Source organism: Amblyomma mixtum, chromosome 5 (genome assembly GCF_055824585.1).
Source record: "Amblyomma mixtum isolate Tamu chromosome 5, ASM5582458v1, whole genome shotgun sequence".
In the NCBI taxonomy this organism is placed as follows: Eukaryota; Metazoa; Arthropoda; class Arachnida; order Ixodida; family Ixodidae; genus Amblyomma; species Amblyomma mixtum.
Window position 1 is genome coordinate 45,006,210 of NC_143016.1, and position 27,726 is coordinate 45,033,935.

Genomic DNA, 27,726 nt, shown 5'->3' on the forward strand with positions numbered 1-27,726 from the left:
CGGCCCTGCCTGTTCAGAGACACCGAATTGTGGTTTTCCTCAGGAGCACTATTTTTTTGTCTTATCGGTCAATCGCACCACTGCTTTCATCCTTCCGACAGCTTCTTTTGGGAGAAGCCCATTCACAGGTCTTGGGGCGACAGGTGCTGGAGGGGAAAAGGGAGCCTCGGATCGTACAAATAACCGTACTCTTGTGGGAAAACAAGGCCGAATTTTTGCTCCTTCTTCCTCAAATGTAGCACTCCATGGAAAGGAACTACCCGGCGCAAGAATTATGGAAAGGGTAGACTGTAAAACAAAAGAAAAGATGCGCTATTTGAGGAGAATGTGATGGCAATGAAGCAAATAATAAGAAACAGGCAAGCAACACGACCCTTCGTGGCGCGCCAACTGTGAAAAGCATCATAGCGAACCTTCAACGTACTTTTCTTTTGCGGTGAAGCAAATAATTTTACAAAACAGGTATGCTGAAACTCAGTGAAGCGCAAGACATAACGTTGTTTTATGCAGAAAACCGTAATAAATAACTAGCAGACAGTATGCATATGCATGCCTTCGAGCTGATGCTTTAGTCGCGAAACCAGCCTTCTAGCATCAGTAACATCATAAACATGTTCCTGCTCGTTTCTTTAACAAGTCTCTAATAATTCCTTTGCGCTATGTTGCCAGTTGTACAGAACTGAGGGCACAGCCTTTTCTCGTGTTCATCAGAGCAACTTCTAGTAGGATAAAATGTTCGTCCATGCATGCGAAATAACTGCGCAGAAGCCGCTTGTCCGCTGCGCAGTTATCAGCATCTAGTTTCCTGAATATGATTGCTGCTACGGGAGGCGAGATGGGGGAGCTCTTAACAACCCTTTCTGTACTAGGAAAGGAGAAAAATTTGGCAAGAAAAGCAAGAAGTTGCGGAAGAGAAGGAAGTGGAGTGTAAGAGAGCGAAAGAGAAGAAATGGCAGCCCGTCTTCCGCGCGCTGCCAGCCGTCCTGGCGCATTACGTAAGCGCAAAGGAACATGCAACTCTTTGCATAACAAACCCAATCAGCTAGAGAGTGCGCCGAGAACACTCCACCTCTTTCTGGCCTCTGTCTTCCGCTTTCACGCGTTTCCCTTTGGTGCTCTTTATCCAGCAACGCAATTACGAGGGCTTCGGAAAGAAATTCCTGCAGTATCGACTGGAAAAGCTGGGAAGAAACAATACAAGCTGCATATTTCGTCCGGTCGTGTACGAATAAATAAGTAGAGCGTAACAAACTAAACGCGTACAAAAGTGTTTCGGAAGAACAGGCCCAAGTCTGTTCCTTAGGGAGCAAAACACGTGGTCGTTGACTGCCCAGAAGGCAAATAAATGCTTACTAAAGTGCTAAAATGCAGGACACTAAACAACGCAAAGTTCGGCATGCAACCAGCGAAGCGACTGTGTGCTAAGAACGGGCGCAGCTGAGGATGCTGTCGAGGGGCACGTCTTCTCGACTGGAGGGGCACACAGTGCGAGTGCGGAGGCAAGGTCCTCGAGATACTCCATCCGTGAAGCCCTTGTCAAGCTTACAGTACTCAAGCCCTCTCTCCTACCCTTCGTCACCTAGTCGCCGCCTCATGAAACGTCCGCAATGTGCTGACTTACTGAACATGTCACCGCAGTATTTTTCTTTCCTAGTCCTCTCCATCCTATAGCGATATTTCTCCCTCTGGGTGAGACGTTTTCTTTCTTTCTTTCTTTCTTTCTTTCTTTCTTTCTTTCTTTCTTTCTTTCTTTCTTTCTTTCTTTCTTTCTTTCTTTCTTTCTTTCTTTCTTTCTTTCTTTCTCTCTTTCTTTCTTTCTTTCTTTCTTTCTTTCTTTCTTTCTTTCTTTCTCTCTTTCTTTCTTTCTTTCTTCCTTTCTTTCTTCCTTTCTTTCTTTCTTTCTTTCTTTCCACTTCCTTCCTTTCTTACCTTCTTTCTCTCTCTTGATTCACCTTTTCTTCCTTTCTCTCTTCATATCTTCCTGTTTCATGACTTTTCCCTTTCCCTCTTTCTTTCCTTGCTTCTGTCTTTCTCTCTTTCCTTCCCTCTTTGTTTCATTGTTTTTCTCTTCTCTGGCGTGCTTTGTAAGGTGAAAGAAAGCAAGACTAAATTCCAATACAACTCAAGAACGCTGCGGATTTTCCCTGTCAAAGGACCCCTTCCCGCCAATGGCGTCGGCCGATTCTCATGAGCCTGCTAGCGTGATAATGCAGGGAGCGGCGCCACAATGGAGAGAGGGTTCTATCCCCGACAATAGAGTGAAGGGTTTATCCCCTTTCATCTACCGCTCCCTGCTTTGTCACACTAGCCCGGTCGAGAATCGGCCGACGCCATTGGATTGAAGGGGATTCCTTTGACGGAGAAAAGCCACTGCGTTCTGAAGTTGTATCGGCCAACAGACTCATACGAATAGACTGCACTCTGCTTCAAACATACCGAAGGTTAGAGTGAAGTTCGCGGTGCTGCACATTGTTTGCCGCATCCGGTTCGCGTTAGTGGTATTCCCATTAGTTTCTTTCTTTTGTGCCCTCCGCACAACTGCAGAGAAGGGGGTGAGTCACACTCGCTACCCAGCGGGATAAGGGAGCGCCGGATAGCGGAGGCTTACGGGAAAGGTCAAACTGCCTCTAGGGACGGATTCATTAGGTCGCATCCTGTTGTGCACGTGCTTGCGGCGAGGCGGATCCGCGTCACAGTGCGTGGCTTTTGTCCCATGTCTGCAGCGGTGTGCGTTGACAGCTTGAAGCGCGGTCAACAGAATATTGCCACGCTAGCTGCAGGCATGAGGAGTGACGATGCTGAACAGATGGGTTCAAGTGACTTTCCTTGAACTTGGGTTAACCGGACGTTGAAATAATCTGCATCATGGGAAAGTGAGAGTGTTCGCGAAGCTCGCAGCAGGAAAGCGTAATTCTCCAAAATCGTGATGGTAGAAAGTGTACATAATGTGTACAGTGTTTGTCGCGATGAGTTACCTTCTTTCTCCAATCATTGATTGGTTCTGTTGTCCTTTCCGAATTGTTGATTGGTGATGTTTTCCCTTCCCCAATAATCTATTGGGTGCGTGTTTGTGCAGTTACCTGATTGGTTATTCTCCCCACCGAGGGCGGGGACATAGGGTTTAAAACCAGCTGTTTCGGCAGGACCGAGGGCTGGTTTCGTCACGTAGAACTACGAGTCAGTCAAGTGTAAATATGTTTTCTCCTTGCTTGTATCTTACTTTGTGCTTTTAATTGTTATTAAAAGTTAACCTCTCCAGAAGTGTCCTCTAGCAATGTGATTGAGCCATTCGAATCTTCAAGACGTCAAGCATCCTTCAACAATCATCATCAACCAAATTTCCCCCTACAAGACCCAGAGGGGACCTCAACTGTTAGCGAGAAACAACCCTTCTCTTCGGTCTCTTCGGAGTTAGCCCCAGCTAACGGTAGCGCGGATCTTTGTTATGCAAACCATGGCCGCCCTCTTTCTTTCAACTGCAAGCCGCAGCGCGTTACAGAGTCGCTTCAAGTGGCTTCCGCCATATCAGTGCAACAGAGGGCCTGCAGCGCTACGGCACCGTACCTGTTCTCGGCTCTACTAATGGGACACTTCTGAGTGCGAGAGCTCGCACTCTCTAATGGCATAGATCCTTGGCTCGATCAACTTCTGGGCGAGTCTAGCGGAGAAAAATATCACAACACTGCAGCAGGGCCATAAATGAAATTACTTTCGGTGGAGGCCACGTACCGGTGACCACGGTGGGCGACGTCATAGTGCGCTTCGCGTTGAAGTGGATTGCTGTTGCCTCTGAAGCGATGGCACATACCCACGGTGGAGGATTGACCAGGGATTGGTGCAGATTCAAACAAGATAAAAATTCATTCAGGTTTATCTCAAACGAATCATAAATCTTCTGCTCTCGTCTTCTTCGTCAGCAGAGCATGTTTGCAACTCCATCGCTCCCGTGTCGCTTTCAAAGTCGGCGTTTTAGCTCAGCCGTAATAGTAAGACATCAAATTAAGATTAAATACGATTTATGGATATAAAATTTTACCTTGTAATTTGAGCTATACAGCAATGTTACAAGTGGTAATAAGCAGGTACCTGTGGAAACATGCTCAAATAAAATTGTCCTTATATCCTACATTATTCACAATATTTTAGAGGCGGATTACGCCTGCAGCCTTGCATCTAATGAATTCTTTTCGCAGTTAATTTTGTACAGCCTAGTGTAATATCTTTTCACTGCTGTTTCTGCCGTTGTCAACCTAGAATTTATACATACGCTCGCGATAAATTGTTATTTACCCATCTGCAAGGCTCTCAGCATACGACCGCCATTATTGTAAGCAAAAACATAATAATGTGGGCCATAACAGTACAATTTTATTAGCATAACATTCGAAATTGTTCCAAAGGCGATTGTATGATACACTAGAGTTTCGAATGCACAAATATATCTTCCAAGAAAAGCGTGAAAACAACGGGACGAACATGATCACTTAAAACAGGAAGTGCTCTTTTAGTGAATGTACCTTTAAATTAACTCTTCCTTTCTATCCTGTCCTTCTCGCACTGATTTGAAAAAAAAAAATTCTGAGAGCGTGAACGAACTCGCTCTGACCAAAAGTTCGATCCGAAAGCACGTTCCCCTGTGAATAATCAATTCAGGGCGCAATCGGAAACGACTGCCACGCATCCCAATAACAGTATAACCGCTTTTCCAGGAAACAGACAGGTTCTAGGTATTTACTTTCTGCACGCACAGATGAAAATAATAAAAGCTCCAGTCATCCAGCATCGCCATTCCGGTTACTCTGTCTCCGATAACACAAGAACACGATCCATGTATCGATGTAGAAACATTTCACCATGAGTGCGAGAATTCAGTAAATTTACTGCAGTAAAAAAGATTGCAGATGTAAACCAAAGTAAAATCTACCACACTCACCACTCCCTTCTCTTGAATGAAAAACTGTAACCTATGTTGGGACGCATAGAGCGAATAAAAAACTGCAAGATTGCGCTTAAGTCTGCTTGAGAGCGGAAATACGAAAGCCTTTCCCTATCCTATCTTTTTCCCTCCCCTTTTCATTTCTTTGTTATGGGCAGTAGGCTTAACTATGTCGACCTCCATTGCTATTGTGACGTCAGTTTCCGAGTCCGGCAAACTATGTAGACGTTCATGGCTATCATGACGTCCGAACGACCTTCGCGGGATTCGAACCCGCGCCTTCACGCATCTTGAACCGACGACCTTTGCGGTACTCGAACCCATTACCCTCTCGTCGCTCTAACCCATGACCTTCTCAGGGCTCCAACGCACGACCTTTCTTTTAAGGTATTTCCTTTCTTCGAAGTTATTTCAGCAAAATAACTTTGTTCTTTTATTCACTTGCGTACCTTTTATCTTTCGAACCCTTTCCAGCGTGTAAGGCTTATTTTGTTTCACTTTTCGTCTACTTGTTTCCAGGCTCATAATTTCGCACTTTCCAACAGAATTTGAATTAGCATACAGATGACATTCTTGCGTTTTCAGGCCTTACGAGCTACATGAGGCGTTTTTATTGCCTGCATCTTCCGCTCCCACGGGCAGGCCCTTTATCCTTCCACTCTTCTCTCCCTCGCAACTTCTCCCTCTTCGCTTCACCTCCTTTCCCCAGTCCTCCCTCATTGTTTCCTTCCGGAGAACGCACACTGCAATCTCTCGCACCATTTCTTTTGGTTCAAATCATCATCTGGCACTGTCGTTCCCTTTGTTCCATTGCGAGAGGAATCCTTTTGTTATTAGTGCCCCACAAGATACACCCCAAACGCGATTGCATTGAAGGAAGGCCTCATTCAGCTTCAATTCTCTTTTCAAAACGAACTGCGCTTCTTTGCTCTGAAAAGGGAGGAAGGAAGAGTATTTGTTATCAAATTTTCATTTCCCTCGTTAACGAGGCTCTGTCCACATACACACGCTCCCAAGAAAGAAACGGATTAGATTTTAATTGCATTTGAGGAACACTATAAAAACAAAAGCTGCACAAAAGGACACGTTAACATGGGGAAAGTTCCCGAAGCAATCATTTACTGTGAGATCTCGCGAACTAATGCACGAGTGGCGATGGCTGTCATGAGGATTTATAAACAAGCGTGTAAATACGCTTCAGTGCCGTCCTTACAATATAAGGGCGTTCAATGAAAGAATACGTAATTAGAGATGAGAAGACTTCAAACCAGTAATTGTTCTGTGCGTGGTAAGTTAACCGCTTCACAAGAAATGTGCTCGGCGAGTTCGTGTTCGCCAGTCACCGAGCATACGACTAAAAAATTGCCGACGATTGCGTTACTTCCTAATGCAAAATTCGAGCGCAGCTCATCAGCTGTTTCAGCTTTTCGATAGCTTGAGGTAAATAATTCGAGCAAGACATGGATTCACAAATACAGAGAACTTGTTATTTTTCACGCATATTCCTTCTTCAAGAAACGCTCCTCTAACAGTTCTTGATTGTCATGAAGGAAGCTTTGTGGTTGGAGAACTAGATGGATATATGCTCGACTTGCTGCACCAATGCCTGGTTCTCAACGAAGAGGTCTACGCAAGTATTTCGCAAAGTTGCCACAGCCGTGGGAGGCGTTACGAGCGAGAGGAACGGGATGTTCTCCCGCTTAAGTGGTAAGTTGTTGTTGTTGTGACTGAGAGAAGGATGAAAAGGAAAGTGCGCGGGCCTGCCGACTGGCTCGAGCCGAGCCACCACCGCTGCCTCGTGCAGATAGAGGAGAGTTACAAGATGAGAGGAAAGAGAGAAAGAAGACGCGTACATCGCAACAACCTCGTCCGCCGAAGCGAAGACGCTGGCTGAAACAACAGATACCCCAAGATCTCCCCTCCCATCGCTTAAGTGGTAAGAAATTCCTGTTTGTCTTTATATCTACATTAAAGTCCACACCCACCATGCCACCCTGGCAGCCGGTATTTAATGGTTGATCGCGAGAGTTCACTCACCGTTTTCAGCGCTAACGCATGCAGCCAACAACTCTCTCTTTCATCACCCCACGTACCTATGAGCGCGATACAGGCGTCCACTGTCCCAGGGAACCAGTTATGCGCACCTCTTTTCTTTAAAATGATCGGAATGTAAAACGTTGTCAACGCCACTGCCGATGAATGCCGACGGCCTATGGCGCGATTGCTCTCGCGGCCTCACATTCCGATTCAAAATACATAATCACCGACTCGCGAGGGGCCTGTCCGAACGTCGAACAAGGCTTCACTCCCTTCTTAGCCTATCGAATCTACCAAAATTGCATACCGGATACGGACCCCGCACACCGTTACCTTATATGGGCCCCTGCTCATCAGGGGTTGGCAGGAAACGAGGCAGCAGATGCAGCCGCCCGCGCGCTCTCTCACCGGGCTGTTTTCTCCTTCCCACCCGATCAGGAATCCGATTTTAATCCGGTGTATACATTTAAAGATATTACAGCCTACTATCAAAATAGCCATCGCCTTTACCCTATCCCATGTGAAGGCCTGAAGAAGGCGGATGAACGGCTCCTTCTCCGTCTTCTGACCAATACATTGCTGTGCCCGGCAGCACTAAAACATTTTGACCCCTCCTTTAGCGGCAGCTGCCCACACTGTAGTGCAGTGTCTTCTCACACCTATCACATGGTGTGAGCTTGCCCCTCCAACCCCGCTATTCCCCTCATCCCCAACCCAACCCGGGAGGACTGGGAGGCGACCGTGCTCGGCTGCCACGACTTACAGGCCCAACAAGCCTTAGTCGGGCGCGCCCGGGCCTCGGCCACCGCCACTGGGATCCCATACTAGGGACCTCCACCTAGTACTTGTAAGGATCGGTCCCTTACGGGCTGATCCAAACATCCCTCCTGTCCCTTCCTAATAAATGTTTTCAGCACCACCACCAGCCTATGGCTTCAGCGCCGCGTTTCTGGCACAATGATGTCATTGCATGCAGCCCACCTCCGTCTCTCATCACCCCACGTACCTATAAGCACGATTAACAATGCAAGAGCGGGGGCTATTTGGTGCTTCATACTGATCAATTCGCGCTACAAGGGACACACACACGAAGACACAAACGGACGAAGCGCGATTCAGGCGTCCACTGGCCCAGGGAGCCAGTTATACTTCCTCTCTTTAAAATGGCACAACATTGCCAATGCCAAAGCATGCAGCGCACATCTGTCACAACCGCCACATGGTGGTGGGGGTAAAGCTTTATTTCCAACGGATATAGAGGAGCGACCCGAAGTCGCCCCTCGTTTAAACGGCGGCCGCTATCCCTTGGGCAGCGGTGGCGTCTTTAGCCAGCTGGAGGAGCTTGATCTGTGTCCCCGGGTCGGGGCTGAGCATTAGAGCCTCCCAATGAACAGAGTCGGTAATTAATTGACTCGCGGGTAGGGGCTGCGGGCATTTCCAGATCATATGATTTAGATCGGATTTGTTTTCGCACATGTCTGAGTAGAGTCCTTCCGAATAGAAGCTACACAATTGGGGATTTGATTAGGTGTTAGTTTGAAGTTTACGCCAGGCTTTGGCCTGTTGTTTGTAAAGAGTTTTATCTGCTGGGGGAAACCTGAGTCTTGCAAGCCTGTAGTGTTGCAGATTTCTCTGTAAGAAAACAACTTGTCCTTGCCGTAGTATAGGGCGGGCGGGCTGCACGACCCAGCTCGGCGGGACAGTTCTCGAGCTAGGTTATGAGCCGCCTCATTACCAGCAAGGGAGGCATTTGTAGCCGTCCAGGTTATGCGAATGCGCCGTGCGGGCTGATAATTTTGCAGAATCCGTGCTGCTTGAGTGGAGATCCTTCCCAACGTGTAGTTACGTATCACCAATTTTGAGTCGCTGGCAATGGTTTCTGCCGAGGATCCCACAATGGCTAGAGCAATGGCTGTTTCTTCTCCAACATGTGTGTGCTGAGAGCGTATAGGGCCCTCAGTTATGAGTGTACCACGATCCGTAGTGAGCACAGCTAGCATCTTGTCAGCCGAAGAATCTGCTGCATCTACATATACCACAGAAGTATCATTAAGGAAGCGTTTGCCTAATGATTTGGTTCTCTCTGCACGACGTTCAGTGTGGAAATCGGGGTGCATGTTTCCAGGTATTGGAGAAATGACCAGAAGCTGGCGTATATGTTTAGGAAGGTCAGTTGGTCCGCCTCGTCGTTCGTATGTTATGCCTAGTGTGGACAGAATGTGTCTGCCAGTTGGTGTGGCCGATAGTCGTTCGTATTCCGTGACGGTGACAGCTTCAATAATCTCACTTAGGGTGTTGTGAAGACCGATATTAACACTTTCTCACTGGCTGTGTGCATGGGTAGCCCAACTGCCTGTTTGACGCATTTTCTGATTATGGCCTCTACTTTCTCTTTTTCAGCTCACTTGAGATGCAGGTAAAAGCTTATGTAAGGAGAGGGCTGAGTCGGGCTGGTTAGTTCATGTTGAATGGTATGGCAAAACAGCGCTGACGGACGGGATGGAAGAAGACGAGACAGACACATGCGCTACCTCTCTCGCTATGTAAGCGGCTGATCACAAAGGCTTGTACTAAGCGGAGAGTATTGCTTTCCCTCAAGCCTGAGTGACGGTTACTGATGCGGCGAACGAGTCGCATAATTTGCTGCGAGGTTCCCTGAAGCTTTTGGATTGCGTCACCATTGAAGCCGTGTTCTTGTAGCATTAGGCCCAAGATTTTAGTTTTGGGTACTCGAGGAGTCGGGACTCCACGAATACTGAGTTCAATGGCTGGTGGGTGTTGCGCAAGGGATCTGATTTTGCGAAATATGAGAAATTCTGATTTGACTGGAGAGCACCGCAGCCCCCTGGGGGTCTACATAGTTCCCCAGGATATCGAAGGCACGCTGGAGTCTCTCCTCGATTTCGGCATCACTGCCCTCGGCGGTCCACAAGGTGATATCGTCCGCACAGAGGCTGTGGGGAACTGCGTTAATTGGTGTGGAAGTTTCAGCACTGCAACGTTGAAGAGAAAGGGTGACAGGACCGATGCCTGCGGGGTACTCTTGTTGCCGAGGGGGAAGTCAAGCGAGTGCAGACCTCCTTCTTGAAAATACGCCTTTCTACCTGAGAGAAGGTCGTGGATATAGTTGAAGGTGCGGGCTCCCACCCCGAGTTCGTGAAGGTTCATCAAGACGGCATCGTGTCGGAAATTATCAAAGGCCTTCCGAGAATTATTCTGGTGTCCCGCGCTTTTGTCTCAATAATCTGATGTTTGAGCAAAAGCATTATATCCTGCGTAGAAAGTTTTGGTCGAAATCCAATCATGGTAGGGCGGTACAGCTCGTTCTCCTCCATAAACCGATTGAGGCGGGTATGAACTACGTGCTCCATGAGCTTACCTACACAAGACGTGAGCGAAATTGGCCTGAGGTTTTTGAAGGCTGAGGGCCTTGCCTTGTTTTGGAATGAGAATGATCCCTGCCATTTTTCATGTTTGTGGGATTGAGCCCTCCGACTAGCATTTCTGCATATACTCAGTTAGCGATTGTAGCGACTCTTCAGCCAGGTTACGGAGGATCTTGTTGGATACTGCATTTGGGCCACAGGCGGATTTGCAGTTTAGCCTGGCAATTTCTGCCCTAACTTCCCCCACAGTAACGGTTGAGTCGAGCTGTGTGTTTTCCGGACAGGCATAATCTGGGAAGGCTTGGATGGCAGCATTGCCAATATATCGGTCTTTAAGTTCAAGGAAAAGGTCCTCTGGTGTGCCTGCATATTCGGGCACAAGCTTTTGCAGGTGCTGCCTCTGAGTGGTTCTGCTACCTGTAGGGTCAAGTAGATGACACAGCAAGTTCCATGTCTTAGAGACTCCCATACTGCGATTCATTTGGTTGCATATGTCTTTCCAGTTTAGCTTAAAGCATAATTTAGGTGTCCACTGTTCCAAGAGGGCAGTTATGCGCCTTTCCTTTGCTTTCCAAGCGCCAGCGTCATTGGTTTCGCAGCTTAAACCGCGACTAAGATGTCCGCTGCTGGTTACAACGAACAACGAACAACGGCTACGGCAACGGCAACGACGCGAAACCCAGAAACGGGCGCCAGAGAGCATCGCTGTTAGAAAATGAGCAACGACGGCTTGAGTTATCATGCTCTCGACGATAATACCTCAGCAAACCAGCACCACTGGCATAGCAAACGTCATCCAACAAACCGCGCCACGAGCCTGATTACACGAATACGACACGACCACGTGCGCTCCGCAGAGTCCAATCTGCCTCCTCGACGGTAAGATCCGGAAGATCTGTTTTGAACAAGCTAAAGTCGTCGCAGGCAATACAATAGTCAGAACGCAGAACAAAAGTCAAAACGGACTACTTGATTAGAAAACGCACGGCACTGAAAACAGCGAAAGCGAACAAAAACCTGCTAAAAGTAGACGGGGGCGAAAGGACCTTGCAGGACGTTGCAATCCTAACGCATCGGTTCAGTTTCAGAGCAGAAAAACAACCCTCTACGCGCAGCAACCGCTTCGCTGTCTTTTAATCCGCCATTTTCCTTCTCGCTGAGCCCAGAGCCTACTCGCCGCGCCGAAACAGAATCACGGGTCAAGATGGGATTTCGAGTAACTGTGTCCATCCATGTACCGTATGTTTCTTTTACTAGTTCCTTCTTCTATTTTTTTTTTAGGGGGGGGGGGGGGGGAGGAAGGGGGGGGCAGCCAGAAACAACGACTGAGACGCAGAATCAGCGAGTGTATGTACCCGTCATGCCTCCGCTCTCCAAGTGCGGCGACTGTATGATAAGTCGCCTGAATCTATATTGTATTTGGTCGTCACAGCAAGGTTGAGCGAAATGCATTCGCCTCCATTCTTTCTGACGTCTGTACACGTCTTTCACCGCACTTGTTTTCCCGAGATTGGAACCGACCGCGGACGAGATCAGTACTCCCCGTGAGGTCGTTGAAATACCCGCACCCCTTCTCTGTCTTCTCTACGGAGGGTTGTCTGATTGACTTCTGTCTTATTCCAAAACGGCGGCACGGAGGAAGATGCTATAGCGGTTCTCGAGGAGACAGTAACGCGATTGCCTTGTAACGAGGTGATGACACCCGGGCTGTAAGACCAGTGAATTGTGCTTTCGTAGCTTTGCCTTAAGGAAAAGCTTTAAGGACCGAGGCCATATAGGACAGATCAGAATGGAATTTCTGTTCTGCCAAACTTATGAAAAGATTGCCAGCGTATGTGGGACACATAAAGAAAGAAAAACTACGCAAAAATGTCGAAACAAGCAAGTCCTCTATTTGTATTTGACATCGGTTTAGCATTTTTGGGCAGTTTTAATGCACGCTCCGTCGACCATCTCGATACTCTCCATGTCATAGATCGGAGGTAAAGCATTTTCATTTTAGAGCGCAGCTCTTTGGCGCCCGTTTCTGCGTTTCGCGGCGTCGCCGTTGCCCCTAGTAACCTGCAGTGTGAATTTGCAGTGTGAGTCAAATGACTCCGGGTCTATTGCGTGTAGTCTTCGTGGGTTGTAAGTGTTGGTCGGTAGCTTTCGGAGGTGTAGTTCTTCCCCTTTGTCCAGTGTCTTTGCCGGCGGAGGGTATACCCGACGGGATAATCTTAAGTTCTGAAGTATGTCGTTGTAAGTTAGTAGTGGGGTAGGAGGTTCCACGGCATCCGCAATGGGTGCCCGGGGGAGAAGTGCTCGGGCTGAGGCATGTGCGCTCTCGTTCCCTGGGATGCCCTGGTGACCTGGTACCCATATTAAGTGTTTGTATGTGGGTTGGTAGCCACGGGTGTAGCTGTCTTGCAGGATTTTAGCTCCTAGCGGTGCGATCCTGCTCCTGAGGTGACTGCGATGCGCTGTTTGTGAATCTGTAAGAATATATTCCGAGCTAGTGTGTGTTGCATCTAAAGCAATCGCCACTTCTTCCGCAGCCAGTATGTCCTGGTTAGCCAGTACTAGTCCGTCCATTGTTTTGTTTTGGTGCACTACCGCGACGGCCGTCATTCCCTGCTCGGGACCCGCAGCATCAACATAGAACACGCCCTCGCGCTCGCCTTAGTGCCTTTTCATAGCTTCGGCTCGTGCTTGTCGTCTTGACAGGTGAAAATCGGGGTGCATATTCCTGGGTAGTGTAGCTGCCTTGAATTGTCCTCTCCATGAGGCTGGAATGTCGTTTTTAGAGTCTAGCTGTCGGGGGCAATTGATGTTTAAATCAGTGAGGACTGTCGGCCAGTCCGACTAGTGGAGAGCCGTACTATCTGCGCCGCGAGGTGTGCCTCTATTAGCTCGTCTATCGTGTTGTGCACTCGCAGTCGTAAGAGCCGGTCCGTCGATGTCGTAAGAGGGAGGCCCAGTGCCTTCCTGCAGGCTGTTCTGATTATGACATCTAGGTTCCTGATGTCACGCTTCTTGAGGCGGAGGCTAGCGCTGAAAATGGTGAGCGAACAGTCGCGATCAACCATTAATTGCCACTTGCCAGAGTGGCAATGTGGGTGGGGACCTTAATGTAGATATAAAGACAAACAGGAATTTCTTACCGCTTATGCTGGAGAACATACCGTTCCTCTCGCTCGTAACGCCTGCCATGGCTGTGACAACCTTGCGAAATACTTGCACAGACCTCGTCTTTGAGAACCAGGCATTGGTGCAAAATTTGGCTGTGGCTTAACTCAGTTATGCCTGGATGTGCGTAGCGAGAGGTGTGGTTAATCTTATTGTTTAGCTCGGTTATCTCTACGGTTACATGTTTGTCGTTTAGCTTGGTACGTCTCAGTGTTTAGGTTTTGTTGTTACCTTGTGTTAAGTATGGTTACGTTAAAGACTAGACATTTTTAAAGTGTAACGCATATATATTTTCAAAATCTTCATCTTGTTGTTCCTCAACTGCAACAAAGACGGCCCGATGGTCGGTGAAGTAGCAAGCAGCCGTCTCAATGGATCAGAGCGGTGAGGCACTGGGGTATCTGTTGTAGCCGGCGTCTTGGCTTCGGCGGACAATGTTGTTTCACTCTTGCCTCTCATGTCTTTGAATTCTCATCTATGTGCACGTTGGAAGCGATGGTTGATCAGCTCGAGCCAGTCGGCAGGCCCATGCAATTCGGTTTTCATACCTTCATTCAGTCACAACAAAAACAACAACAACAATGGCTCCGACGCAGTACTTTGAGGCCAAGGTTTCTCTCTGGTAAACCAGGTCGCGGCCCTGGCAAGCGATGCCGAACTAGACGACGAACCATCCTCACCTGAATCCACTCGCCTGGCCGCTTCGTACTTACGACGCTTCTCGAGGCGTGCGGCTCGTTCTTCCTCCGTCTCCTCGGCTCGCTGCTTCCTCTTGGTTTTGTTTCGGCGACGAAGACTGGCTTCTTTCAGTCTCTCCTACTCACTTTCCATATCTGCCGACGAATCGCACCGAGCCGCCCCTTCAATATAATATATGTTTCAACGCCGGCTCCTCCTCTGTTGTTGCAACACGGTTTCACCGGCTCCTCCGTTGACGTCATGCCCGATGGTGCGGCGGACGGCGCTGCCAGCTGCGGCGGTTGCTAGGCAACGGCTCAGCTCGCGGCGTGCCCACCGGCCACAGCGAAAAGGCGAGAATGCGGCCAATGTAGCTCCTGCTACAATAAGTCGAGCTTATATCCGTCCATTTATCCGACCAGAAAGCTTCTTTCATGACAATCAAAAAGTGTTAGTGGATTGTTTCTTGAAGAAGGAATATGCGTGAAAGATAACAAGTCGTTTGTAAATTGTACACACTTGTCTTGCTCGAATTCTTTCCCTCAATCTATCCAAAAGCTGAAACAGCTGATGAGCTGCGCTCAAATTTCGCATGGGCTGGTGGCTGGTGGGTCGGGCCTTACGTGAAGCACAAGCCCGTGGACTCCTGGACCATTAGGGGACCACCCTGGAAGATATTTTTTGTCTAATAAAAGTTGTTTCCATCCATCCATCCCCACGTGTAACTTAAGCGCGATTCAGGCGTCCACTGACTAAGGGAGCCAGTTATGCGCACTTCCTTTCCTTATAATGAACGGAGCGTAAAACGTCAACGCCAACGCCAATGAACACAATGAACGCCGACGGCCTATGGCCTCAGCGCCGCGTTTCTGGCACAACGTTGTCAATGGCTGCAGCCCACATTTCTCTCTCATCACCCCACGTACCCATAAGCGCGATTCAGGTGTCCACTGACCAAGGGAGCCAGTTATGGGCACTTCCTTTCTTTTTCAATGGCACAGCGTTGTCAACGCCAATGCATGCAGCGGACATCTGGCACCACCGCCACGTAGCTTAAAGCATGATTGGGGTGTCCACTGTTCCAAGAGGGCAGTTAAGCGCCTTTCCTTAGATTTGTCTGCGCTGCCCAGGTGGCACTTCAGTTATTCCACTATTCGACTAAATACTGCTGTCGTCAGTCGCTTGGGCCGCTACAAACGCGAGGGCACATTCTGAACGATTTGAAGCCCGCGTTTGGTTGATAGCACTATTTGCCTCGCTTCTGTAGGCATAACGCAGATAACTGACACGCACCACGTGTGGCTTCGACAGAGCGCAGAAGCTCACGCCAATAAGCTACGGAAGGTGGCGTGGAATAGCACTACGAGTGCCCCAAAAACTGCTTGCTCCTCTCGCTATGCTGTGTGTTACGGCGCTGCAATCGACACGGCAAACATCAGCGCAGGTTCCACTAATGTGTCCACTGCTGGTTACAACGGGCGACGGCGACTCTCTCTCTCTCTCTCACGCCGCGAAACGCAGAAACGGGCGCCTAAGAGCTGCGCTCTAAAAAAAGGAACAAAGAGATTGCAGGTTGTGGCGCAAGTCTCCAAGGACACTAATGCACACATTTCCGGGCCCGGCGCGTCGGTGCAGTCTCCCAGCTGGCTCTGGCCTCATTCGTTGAATGACACTCGAGCACCGAACACATGGCTTCACCGCATTGCCCTCTGTACGCCTTGTTTTGCTAAGCCGTTATTTATTTATTTTTTTCAGAAATCCATTGCAATACGCACAGAAGCTTGCGGGCAAAGAGAAGTGCTGTGATATGCGCTCGTCTTTTGACTTCCCATCGAAGTTTTTTTAACTGTTCTGAAGTGGCAAAGGTCGATTTCAGTGAGAGCAGTGCTTAATGCACGCGTACGAGAGGCAATGTTTTTATTATACCTCAGGCTTAAAATCCGAGCTTCGGACTACGAGGGACGGAAGGGAAGAAAAGTAATGGACCAGAAAAGAGCGTTGGCGGCACGTGTTCTGAATTAGTTCCCAATATGCGGCAGCTGTTCACGGCCTTGTAGAACGCCATGTTCTTTTGCGCATGAAAAGAAAATAAATGTGCAGTAAGGCACAATCTTGGAGAATCCCGGGCGGGGATGACCACAGGCCAGCATATATTGTCTCCTAATGTTGGGGTAACTGCCTGGGCAAGCTGTGGCGAAGAAAACAAATTGAAGAAAACATACAAAGCTCTTGCGAGCAGCTCTTAGTGCACCAGGCTTGAATATATACAGAGCTGTCTTTCCAAAAGTACGGAAAATAAAGCAAAAAAGACAAGTCAAACAGATATTTCCATAAACAACAACAAAAAAATTTCGTTTTATTACGTGCAGTCGCACTCAGCCAGCATAAAGGAATCTCGTGTGATAACGCAGACTACAAATGAAGCCGAAGTACAGGGCTGTAATATACTGAGAGTCGGTGACTAACTCCGGTGTCGGGAAAGACGTTGTGCCGCGGTGGGTCATAAAGACGTAAGAAAGGGCACCCTGGAAGCGTTAAAAGCATCCCTGCCTAACCTTCCTTTTCCCATTCTCTCCTCTCCCCCTGCCTCATGCACTGTTCAAGCTACAGTAAGGAACACAGATAACAATTTGCCGCCAGCGATGCTACGTGTCACGTGTGAGTGAAAAACGTCGACGAGGTCGCGCCTCGGAGTGTGAATATTTCATCAGGGGGTTCTCTGAAAACACTCACCAATCGGAACTTCGTTTGAAAGAGGCTGTGCATCGCGCGACGTCGGGATGTTTTTTAACTGTCCTGCACCTTCTACCTTTCTTTTTTGAATGGATGCTCTTTTGAACGCCCATACTAAAAAAAAAAAAGAAACTTGCTTGAGCAGCCATATTGTAGTCGAGGTACCCGCTTTGAGGCGCCATAACGCATCATTACGTTTGGCCCAACGACGAGGCTCGCAAACTAACTAAATTTTTTTCCCCAATAACACTCTTAGAAAGATCACCCCGCACCGCACATCTTTTACACCGGGCGCCAAATGGCGGAGGCGTTAGGGAGCCACACTGTCACAAAACTTCCGGATCGGACCGAAGCAGTCTTCAATGGCTGGCTGTTTATCAAAGCTTTTATCTACTGTTTATCTGGCTGTTTATCTACTGGCTGTTTATCAAAGAAATGGATGATTTTCTTTTCCACGTGCCTTTCTATGGCTGAAGAGCACAAGGATGTGATCAAGCGGTTAGTCAAAGCAGTGCTCGCTATTAGAAACAAAGCAACCCAAAGCAAAGCTACACAGATAAGCGCTCATGATTTACTGTGGGGCCCTACTTAAGCTGCTTTCAAACACTCGGCGTTAATTTAAACCGTCGCGAGAGTCTTCCGGACTTCGTGAAATATTGGTAGTCTCGTAATATCTAAATTGTAGCAATGTAATACTTGCGGCCGCCTAATAACGATTTTTCGTAGCCCGGCTTACGCCAAGCTTGCGATGTAATATTAAGGACGCGCTGCTTCATGTTATCATAAGGGTCTGTTAATTCAAAATTTGACCATCTTCTGTCAGCATACGCTCTGGAAAGGAAACGACAGATTGATGCAGGTTTTGCATGGACAGGTCATGAAATTTCTCGTTTTTTCTTTCCAATGCGCCTTTTTCACAAGATATGTCACCTTCTGGTGAAGATTGAAGGGGACTCTTAAGCTCCGCCTTACGGGTATGACGCGATAGCTTTAATGGTTTGGTTTGGTTTATGGGGTTTAACGTCCCAAAGCGACTAAGGCTGTGAGAGACGCCGTAGTGGAGGACTCCGGAAATTTGGACCACCTGGGGTTCTTTAACGTGCACTGACATCGCACAGTACACGGGCCTCTAGAATTTCTCCTCCAAAGAAATTCTAGCCGCCGCGGCCGGGATCGAACCCGCGTCTTTCGGGACAGCAGCCGAGCACCGTAACCGCTGAGCCACCGCGGCGGCCTGATAGCTTTAATGGGTTAATGCCCATATGTGCGGAATTGGTCATTCTCGACTTCGCATTCACAGATCCCTGGGAGTCCGCGCACCACACCTGGCGCAGCAGAGCCTGCACTGCATGGCAGGTGCTGCCAAAGGTGGGACTTGTGCGACCCAGGTTGCTCTTCCCGAGCAATCTCTGGAGTCCGATCATTACGCCACCTGCCACGGTGGTCAGTTTGCGCACAATACGATGAGCAGATTGTGAAGACGCCTCAAGCTTCACTAGGTGGCCCACCTATATCGCTCTTCCCCGCGAATTTTTCGCTCAAAACGACAACGACGCCGGGTTCTCTGCATAACAAGGGTTAAAATTCGCATGCTACGGGCTGTAAACAAACGCATGTGGGAGACACAGGCGTGATCCGGTTGCACGAGGCGTTAACTGCGCCTGCGAAGTGGCATGTGTCGCCATCTGCCGCAAGCTGTTGTCGCTAACATTAAGGGCGCATGCGCAGGAGGAGCTGACAGCTTATTGTCAACCTGTGGAGCTAGAGAAGGAGAGGCTCGTATGCGCAGAGCGGCCGTGTGAAAAAAGGCGGATTCCTTGGCGAGCATAGTGAGCGAAACTTGCCTCCTTGCAAATGTTGTGTTATTACACGCATGCAAGGTCAAGCCACTCTGGATATTGTAGTAGCGGTGAGAAGCGTTTGCGATTCTTTTCTTGTTCTCATCCCGTCGTTTCTTCATCATAGAATGACAAGTGGGTTGGAGATTAAAGTTCAACGAGCGGCGCTTTTGCTCGTTGTCGAAATGATAGTTTGTCTTCAGAAAGAAAGACATCCACTGAAGATTGAAGAGAGAAACAGGACAATCTGTACAAACGACGTGTAAGCGCGTCACCAAGGGAGGCAAGAGCGCCGCGGCTGCATGCAGCCAAGAAACGTCAGCAACACACCGCGCATGCTACACGAGTGATTACAGGGTTCGCGAACAGCCTCCGCTGCGCTGTGAATGAAACCAGAGGTAGTTTTGCAGGGAACCTCATTTGTTTCCGGGCCCAGCGATTTTTCCAGAGCAATTTACAGCCTATACTAAGGCTGCGATCGATCGCCGAACTGTTCCTTGCTGTTGTCGCTGAGTACATTTGAAGAAAGGAGAGGCCTTCAGTCGAGTTATTGCTTTTGGAACAATACGTACGCGCGCTTCTAAACTAGATTATCTCTCTACAGCCACCTTTGAAACTTAGTTTCTGCAACAACCTTCAGCAAGACAAGTGTGCGCGATTGTGGGTCATCCTGCAATATCTTGCTCCTTGCCGATCGTCTCGTTTTCCTTCACAACGCCAGTCTGCAGTGATTTCACAGGGATGCTCAAATCTGTCACATAGCAGGTTTGGTCGCTACGAAACTTGGCGTTCAACGCACCCGCAGATACGTCCTGCATGATGGTGAAGCGTGGCCAGGTCACGTTGACGTGTATTGCGTGTGCCTTTTAAAACGGGAATTTTTCTTTGCATGAACAGACCGTATTGCGTTCTGCTCGAAGCTGCCACCTGTGCTGGCTGGGCTAGGGCTGCAGTTTCCCTGTCGAAATGAGAAAATGCATTACTGCAGGTTGCCTCAGATCCAAGTTAGTCATAGGCACGCTGTGGCATAGAGTTTATCCATGTCTTCCTGGAAAAAACCACGACAAACCCCTCCTCTTCTTGCGAATGAAAGTACCGGAGAAAGTCGGACTAACGCTTTTCACCAACGTGTTCAACAAAGTGAGATAACTAAGTGTGCGTCGGTCGGATTCAACACCCTGTAGGAGGTCATTTTGTAAAACTGACGGGACTGTTTTATTAGCTAGTACAGTATATTTGCTATGCTTATCCATGTACAATCTGTGCTGATGTTTACATTATACCACTGCAATGTCATCTCAGCGGACGTCATTGCGTATGCTTTTTCTACTCATCATGACTCCACCAGGCAGGTTCTTCGTCGGTACTGGAGTTTAATTTAGAGAGCAGACGCGGTCCAAGTTTTGTGTCTTCAAATTCGATGAAGCATGTGTCCAAGTGTATGTTAGCGTTATACTGACCGGAGATGAGAAGCGGCAATTTTGGAATAGTAAAAGCGCGTCATGGTTAAGGAGAAATCGATTTACGCCTGACTGCGAGATTATATTTTACTTCATTTGGCAACGGTCCTCTGTCCTTACCTCATTGTTACTGCGGCACGACGACCCGTGCCAGTTTGAGACGACAAGCACCAATTTTTACCCCCCAGCTCAAGTACCCGTTCTTCTTAGTAAACTAAGGCTTCACTGGTAGCCAAACAAAAAAGCGCCCAGATGACGGGGCACTGACGAGAAACGACATTTCATCTTCGCTGTAAATTGTGGGTACGCGCGTGCCTGTAAACGTTGGTGACAACGTTGAAAGATAAACAGAAAGGTACTCTGCGCAGGAATGCCATTCTTTGCACTCTTCACACACACAAGACGCATATTTGTTGTATTTGACAACTTGTTGATCTGGTGCACAGTCGAATTACGGTGATAGACACCCGCAAACTGGTGCGCCTTTAGTGCTTCCCAGTTCCCGTGCGGCCATGGTCACCTTTCGCGGTATGGGTATGCAAAGCATGTGTTTGCATGCATTCCTCCTCAATCCGCTCGGAGATAAATTAATGCAAATAAGAACTGACGTTGTCTTCGCCATTTTTCCAGAATGAAAAATGAAGTAAACGGAACAAACAAAAAGAAGAGAAACAAAGCAGCAGCACATAAACCGCGTCCCTACTTCTTCTCGCCTTCCATCGTATGCTTTCTTTTCTGACCACAAACGGTTGTGGAAATGTCGCTTACTTTTCTTCTTAGTTGCACTATGGGGAACGTGTCCGTATCAAAAAGAAAAAGGAATCTCCTGGCTGTTGTCTTTTTTTATATACAAATCTAAAGCCGTCTTTATGTCGTTTGTGTGCATTTTTTTTTTTGCTTGGAAACACATTTCTTAAGTGAGAAACGAAAAACTGCGGAAAGGAGTTGCTTAATGCTATCTTCTGAAGTAGCACACGATGTGGGGTCCCTGCCGGTCTCACTTGTACAAGTAGGGCTGGGGCAACCCCTTTAATATCTACGCTGGGCCCCGATGGAGAATAAGTGGGCAAGCCCAAATTGGGCTTGTCGCTGTAGATACTACATGGGTCCCATATCGGCGTTGCTAGGGCTAACGCAGATGAATTTCCTGCATCCAGCCCACATCGGTCCCTTGTTGGAAACTTGAGGGCAGATACAGCATAAATGTTGGCTCTGTGTGAGAAAAACCTCCTCAAGCCAAAATGGGCCTGCCCACACTAAACTACGGTGAGTCTCACATCAGCCGAGGCGGGGCTAGGAAACAGGCGTGCCCACATATTGACCACATCGGTATCTTTTTGGTTATGTGAAGGCAGCCACGAACAAAATGTCATCTGAGTCCGGGAAAACCTCGTCAGCCCATTATAGGCTGCCCACACAAAGCCTCTGTACGTAGGTCAAACATTGGCCGGGGCGGGGCTGCAAAAGGCGCGTGCCCACATGCTGCCTGCATTGGACTTGTCAGGGATTCAAGGGTTGGTGAATCATAACTGTGGGCTTTATGCAGGAGTAAAGCAGCAAGCCGTAATGAGGCAGCAGATATAACGCCGCAGTCGGTCCCCCATTGGTCGTTGCTGTTCACATCGGCGTGCCTGCATGCTATCCCGCATGCCTTCTTTCAATTCGCTAATTTGCGTTTTACATGCTTATAACCTGCTCTTATAGACGATTTGTATAAATATTTCGAGCATCTTTACTCGGTTACAAAAACTACAAAGTTATGACTCTTGCACTCACCTAAATCGTGCGAAGTAACCAGAACAGGCTCATAATCATCATCATCCTGATTACAGCCACTGCAGGACAAAGGCCTCTCCCATATCTCTACAATTAACCCTGTCCTTTCCCAGCTGAGGCCACTATATCCCCGCGAAATTCATAATCACAGCCGTCCACCTAACTTTCTGCAACCTCCTGTTAATCTTCCCTTCCCTTGGAATCCGGTCTGTCACCTTGAAGGACCATAGGTTATCTTGCCTTCGTATTACACGTCCTGCCCAAGCCCATTTCTTTCTCCTAATTTCGACTGTGGTGTCATTAATCCGTGTTTGAACCCCCACCCACTCTGCCCTTTTCCTGTCTCTTAACACTACACCTTTCTTTGCATAGAACGCTGGGATGTCCTTAGTTTAAGTTGAACCTTTTTCGTTAGCCTCCAAATTTCTGCCCCATAGGTGAGCACAAGTATGATACATCTGTTGTATACTTTTCTCTTGAGAGATGTTGGTAAACTGCCATTCACCTGCCAAATGCGCTCCACCCTATTCTTATTCTTCTAGTTGTTTCCCTCTCATGATCCGGATCAGCGGTCACTACCTGCCCTAAGTAGACATATTCTCTTGCTACTTCCAGCACATCGCTACCATTTGCGAGCTGCTGTTCCCTGGCTAGACTATTGAACATTACTTTGGTTTTCTGCATGTTAATTTTTAGCCTCACCGTTCTGCTCTGCCTGCCTAACTCATTGATCATGTCTTGCTGTTCATCTCCTAAGTGAGTTAGCAAGGCAAAGCCATCAGCGAATCTCAGATTACCTAGGTATTCTCCAGGTTTGTTTTAGGACGATTCCGAAGGCAGGAGAGCGTACGTACCATGAAGAATCAGCTGAACTGGGAACTACTTGCCTCCCGCCGAAGAAAACTAAGACAAACTCTTATCATCATCATCAGCAGCCTGACTACGCCCACTGCTGAGCAAAGGCCTCTCCCATGTCTCTCCAATTAACCCTGTCCTAGCTCTTATACACAATATTTCTTAATAAAACCGGTATTAATAGAGAAACCTATCTGAAAGAGCCTCACTATCTTTCCAGGCGAACAGACCATAGTCTCAAAATTCGCGAGTATCACTCAAGGACTGGCACCTACGCAAACTCTTTTTTGTTAAAATAATTGGTGAATGAAATCGACTGAGTGAAATGCAGGTGTACTGTACTCATGTAGATGTATTTTTTTTTTTTTCAATGCTGTAATCCCCCTGCTGCAACGCCTTCGGGAGCTGCGGGGTAACCTCTGAATAAAGAAGAACAAAGAACTCTTATTCTCAGCTGTTCCCATTTCAGGCCCCTGAATACCTCCTGTAAACAGGCGGTGAATAGCGTTGGCGATATCGTGTTTCCCTGCCGGACACCTTTCCTTATTGGAATTTTATCGCTGACTTTATGCAGGACTATGGTAGCTGTGCAGTCGTTATAGATATATTCCAATATTTGCACATAACACTCTTCTACACCGTGATTCTGCAAATGCCTACGTGACAGCTGAAGTTTCCACTGAGTTAAATGCTTTCTCGTAATCAATGAAGGTTATATAGAGGGATCAGTTATATTCTGCGCATTTCTTTATCACCTGATTGATAGTGTGAATGTGGTCTATTGTCGAGTATCTTTTCCGAAAGCCTGCCTGATCATTTGGTTGATTGAAGTCTAAGGTTGCCCTGACTCTATTAACGACTACCTTAGTAAATACCTTGTAGCAACGAACAGTAAGCTGATCGGTCAGTAATTAAAGTCCTTGACGTCTCCTTTCTTATGGATTAGGATTATTTTAGCGTTCTTCCAAGCTTCTGGTACGCTCGAGGTCATAATGCATTGCGTATAATACAGGGTGGCTAGCTTTTCTAGCGCAATCTCCCCTCGTCCTTCAACAGCACGATTCGTTACAGGCGTCTACAACTACTGTATTAGACGTTCGCAAATCACAGAAAGCCTTGGATGGACGCTGCTGTCCGCACGCAGAGAGAAGTTCAGGTTAAAGTGTTCATATAATATTACCAGCGACAACACTGGAATCGACAAAAGCATATATTTAACAACCTCATTATCAGTCCAAGAGACGAGACAATAAAAAAAAATCAGGCCATTTCAAAGTCGCATAAATGTATCTAAGTTTTCATTCTTTCCATGAACAATAAACGAATGGAATTCGCTCTCGGATGAGATAATGTCTGCACCCTATTTGTCATCTGCCATGACAGCATCACATCAATCTGATTTATTTCACGCTTGCAGCGTTCGCTTTCTGAATTGTGTAAAGCTTTTGTAATTGGATACCTTGCTTCTTGTTTAATGTGTTGGCTTCCGTTTTTAGTTAATAGTTGTTTGTGTTTCCGTTTTATAACTGATTTGTTGCTTGTGCTCGTGCTCTTCCTTTTAACTTTGTGCTTGCATGTAAACCCCTCACGATAACGCCCAACGGGCCCTGAAGGTATTTGTAATAAATAATAATAAATAAAAATACTCATGAACATACAGTACAGTGAGGCCATGCGGAGATCCAGGGACCTATGTGTCCTAAGTACCTTGGTCAACAAAGTTATTTCTCTCTCTCTCCCCCCTCCCTCCATGGTCGTGGATAGTCCCCTCCCTGCATTGTTACGGCGCTCACTGCATTGCCACGCTAGCATGTTCATGAGAATCGATCTACGCCACTGGCTGGAAGGGGAACCTTTGACGGGAAAAAGCTGCTTCGGTCTTGAATTGTGTCTGACCGTGAAGTTTTGCCCTACACGCGCCTTCGTCAATGTTTCTTTCCTTGCGTGTCTGTGTTTTGAAGTATATATCTGTTTCCATTTTTCTACCCTGTTATTTAAAAAAAAAAGCAGTTAAGCGAGTTCGAGGATTGGTGGGCGTAAATTAGCATATCTTTTTCACTAATTGCTCATCGTGATTACTTTAGCTGCAAACAACAAGAAACCAAAAGAGGGCCACGTTATGACGTACATGACGGAAGCCAACAATCCTAAGGTTGTGTTTTTTATGTCTAAATAATGCTGTCGGTTCTTGCTTTCTTTGCGGAAGGTAATTTTCGGCGGCAAGGAGGCTTGAGCCAGGAACGAGGAGCAGTGTTAATTAAGCCTAAGATGAAAAATATCTCATCCGCATGCAGTTTATCTAAGAGGGAAAAAAATAAAATAATGAAGCAAGGCCATGAGTCAGCTGCTTTTTTTTTTTTTTTCAAAAAGGCATTCAGTGGTGATGAAGCTAATCAAAGTTAGCCGCACATGGTGCTTATGGGCAGAATTACTATGGATTTGCAACGAGCAACGAAACGAGCTAGGCCCAAACTAAGCAGATGGAGGAACACGAAGTCTTACAAACTATTGGTGGACTAGAACAAAACTGAAATAATAGTTAGCACAACCTTCATGTCAGTTAGAAAGTACTGAAAGGCTCGTAAATTAAGTTGCATCGCCCGTATTCAAGGCATTAGTAGCCAGCAGACATGCATTGTGACTGAATACAGGAGGCTGCGCGGAATTATTTGAATGCGCCCAAAATTTCCCTGCATTGTACAACTAATGCTTCGAGCACGCATATACATGCCACCGAATACAGCAACGTATCGAGTCTGCGAGCTGTCCCACCAAAGGTTTCTGCCTATGTGTGCCAATAAGCTCAATAGCTTGAGTGGCGCTATGCGCTTCAATAGGAAAACTACGGTTGTGATAAGCAAACGATTAAGGTTTGTGACAATCAACAATGCCTTTCGTTGAGGCAGGGCCGCGTGCGGTATGACGTACAACTTAACGGTTCCCATGCGTCGAACTGACAACGGCAAAACAGAAAAGTATGACACCCCCTGTTACAGTTGTCGCAATCCAAGGCCGTGTCGAGAAGTTAGTTTCACGATAGTCTACTCAGCTAGTACAGCATTGCCAGAACACAAGTTCATGTGCAGTCAGCAGCCAAACTTTACGGGAAGTGCTTGTTCGGGAACAAATTTAGTGCATCGCTGCCCACAACACATTCGCCTAGTGTTGATGCGAGCAGATGAAGCATGCACGTCGCCTTATACCTGGAGACACTGCGAGCGATTGGCTTGCGTGGTGGCGCTGAAACAAGTATTTTTCCGCACACACGCATTCCGCGAGGTTTAGCGGCTGACTGCACATTTCTGTTAAAGCATGCAAGCATGCAAGCGACCTAAGGGATGCTGAAGCCAGCGCGTGGCGCATCTAGGTCCCAGTGTAGAGGTCGAGCGTGCGATATTGTGCGTCCGCCTACTTCGCATGGCACCCGTACAGCGCGGCTCCAGCACTGCGGAATGTAAGGTGGGTGTATGTGTAAGCCGGCAATGGATTGTCGCGCTGCACCTGCCAAAATTTCGAAATGCAGGCCGGAGCTCGGCTGCGCGCGCTCGGACGTAAATATTAAACGACTGCCGATGAGGGGATAAATCATTCGTGCGTCCCTCGCTGTTTTATTCATAGCTGCAATCCAGCCTATGTGCGAGCGAGCTAGCCTAATTATCTACGAGGTTCCCTGCCTTCGGAGAAAGATGGAGTCACTATTTACAGTGAGAAGTTGGCACGCTAGGAAACAAAGTAGAGCTTAAATGAAAGCACTTCACGTGTTTTTCGATCTTCTGTGTTTTCGTGTGTATGAGTGAGAAAGGGGGGGGGGGGGGGGGGGGGAGGGGGTGATATTTGAGCGAACAAAAACAGAAATATCGATTGCACGGAAAACAAACCGGGGAGAAAGGTAATGAGTAGGTGTGTGATTCGGGAGTAAAAGGGGCAAACAACGAATTCTATTCGCAATGCCGGAGAAGCGGAGACGGTAATCCGCTTTCGCTCCACTCTTCAGAACTTAATTTTCGAAAATAAGAAACAAAACCTCCTCGGCGCTCCCGGGTGGGGGGAGGCGCAGGGAGATGAATTATACTTTCGATGATACTGGAAGGCAAACAAAAAAAGTAAGATAATTCGATAAAGAGGAGATTAAAAAAAGTTGTCGTAATTGAGAGCAAAGTCTTGAGGCACGGGGAAAGAGCTAATTTCGACGTGAAATGTTTTCGCAGCACCAGCTGTGGCGATCTCACTGATTTATTGTCAGAATTTCTCAACACGCGGAGGCGTTCTCCTTCGTTTCTTTTCCAGGGAAAATCAGGAGAAAAAGTATTTGATACAGGAGGAAAGTCGCAGTCCTCCGCCATTGCATCACTTGCTGCAGTTTTTCTTTCTTTTTTAATTTGTTCCAGCTAAAAAGTACCTCCAGGTGTAGCGAATGCTCTGGCCCGAAGCAGTCGGCACGTTCGGGTCTTACATTCTAGCTGCCTTGACGAAATCCGCTCGAACTAGAGCGACCTACAAAAACCTGAAATACAGTGGCGAAATCTCTTCAGAAGATTATCTGGGAAATGCCTTGTGCCGCTAATGCTATCTGCGAGGACCGTAATTAATAACGCCAAAGTAACGAGTCCAATAACGAAAAGTACGAGGAGTGCTGAGATGATTTGTAATCTTGGTATTATACGGCATGCTGACTTTGCCGCAGTACCTTTATAATTTCACCCCGCCCCGGGGGCGCTCGGCTGCTGACCCGAAAGATGCGGGTTCGATCCCGGCCGCGGCGGCTGAATTTCGATGGAAGCGAAATTCCAGAGGCCCGTGTACTGTGCGATGTCAGTGCACGTTAAAGAACGCCAGGTGGTCAAAATTTCCGGAGCCGTTCA

At 47.7% G+C, this 27,726-nt stretch overlaps 1 protein-coding gene across 22 annotated transcripts in view; it reads right to left on the reverse strand.

Annotated features, from left to right (window-relative positions):
• Positions 1-27,726, reverse strand: part of LOC149341952 (pregnancy zone protein-like) — a 156,664-nt gene that overhangs the window by 65,683 nt on the left and 63,255 nt on the right. The gene's annotated exons all lie outside the window — the stretch shown is intronic.